The following is a 1,909-nucleotide window of genomic DNA, read 5'->3' as shown; positions in this document are numbered from 1 at the left end:
TCCAATCTGCAACTCACTGCCAGGCATCTGATGTTCTGTACATAAATCACATTGAACTGCTCAACGAGATTCCAGTCTGACAGACATTCCCTCCCTGGTATCTGTTCTATATATACATCAACTCAAACCCCTCGATTAGGTTCCAGTCTGTAACTCACTGCCGGGTATCTGTGTTTCTATATATAAACAAGAACAAAACCCCTAATTTTGATTCCTGTCAGTAACTCACTCCTGGAAATCCGTTGCTCAGGATATAAAACACTCCAAATCCCTCTATTTGATTCCAGTCTGTACCTCACTTCTGGAGGTCTGTTATTCTAAATATAAATAGCCCAAAACTCCTCGATTAGATTATAGTCTGCAAATCCCTCCCAAATATGTTTTACTCTATATATAAACCACCCCAAAACCCTCGAATGGATTCCAGTCTGTAACTCCATCCTTAGAATCTGTTATTCTGTACATAAACTACCTCAACCCCTCGATTACATTCCAGTTTTGGAACTGACTCCCGACTCTCTGTTATTCCATATATGAAACTGTAACGGAAAATTATCCATTTACTGTGACATTTGAAAGAGAATGCTTTTCTTCAACTTAATGCTGTGTAAGTTAAACAATACTTTGATGAAGGCCTGTAGTCAGTTTATCTCTGTTTGAATTCTGTAAACATTCAACTCGACCTTGCGATAGTCGAACTCAGCGAAAACTAAAGAAATGTTATGTCTAAGACTAGGGGATTCGCCCTTGAGAGCGTGATAAGAAACAGAATAAAGCAAGAGTCTGTACCATGTTAAGGCACTCCTTTACATGAAGGCATCTAGCATTTGTGTACTGGAGTCACTTCTGCAGAGGTAACAATAAAGACCCTTTTTTTGCACTTGCTAACTATTGAATCAAGTCGATTTAATTTCCACAAAAGAAACATTCCTAAAGTCTCATTGAGATTCCAGTCTCCACCTCACTCCTGGGTATCTGTTATTCTATATATTAACCACCCCAAACCCTCGATTAAATTGCAGTTTATAATTTATTCCTGGGTTTCTGTTGTTCCGTACATCAAACAGCCCAAACCGCTCCATTAGTTTCCAGTCTGTAACTCATGACCGGGTATCTGCTGTTCTCTATACATAAACCCATCGAACCCCTCAATTAGATTCCAGACTGTCCTATCCCCCCTAGTCCAGGAACTCCCCACATACGTTCGAGACACCACCCACGCCCTCCACCTCCTCCAAAACTTCCATTTCCCTGGCCCCCAATGCCTCATCTTCACCATGGATATCCAATCCCTCTACACCTCCATCCGCCATGACCAGGGCCTCCAAGCCCTCCGTTTTCTTCTCTCCAGACGTCCCGAACAGTACCCTTCCACCGACACTCTCATTTGTTTGGCCGAACTGGTCCTCACCCTTAACAATTTCTCCTTTGAATCCTCCCACTTCCTCTAGACCAAAGGGGTAGCCATGGTGCCGGTGTAATTACGGAAGATCACACAGTTGATTTTCCGTAATTACACCGGCACCACTCCCCACCTCTTCCTCCGCTACATTGATGACTGCATTGGCGCCACCTCGTGCTCCCGCGAGGAGGTTGAGCAATTCACCAACTTCACCAACACATCCCACCCTGACCTTAAATTTACCTGGACCATCTCCATCTCCATTAATGACGACCGACTTGACACTGACATATTTTACAAACCCACCGACTCCCACAGCTACCTGGATTACACCTCTTCCCACCCTACCTCTTGCAAAAATGCCATCCCGTATTCCCAATTCCTCCGCCTCCACCGTATCTGCTCCCAGGAGGACCAGTTCCACCACAGAACACACCAGATGGCCACCTTCTTTAGAGACCGCAATTTCCCTTCCCACGTGGTCAAAGATGCCCTCCAACGCATCTC

Source organism: Chiloscyllium plagiosum, chromosome 10, assembly GCF_004010195.1.
Source record: "Chiloscyllium plagiosum isolate BGI_BamShark_2017 chromosome 10, ASM401019v2, whole genome shotgun sequence".
Taxonomy (NCBI): domain Eukaryota; kingdom Metazoa; phylum Chordata; class Chondrichthyes; order Orectolobiformes; family Hemiscylliidae; genus Chiloscyllium; species Chiloscyllium plagiosum.
This window is presented reverse-complemented; position numbering follows the sequence as displayed.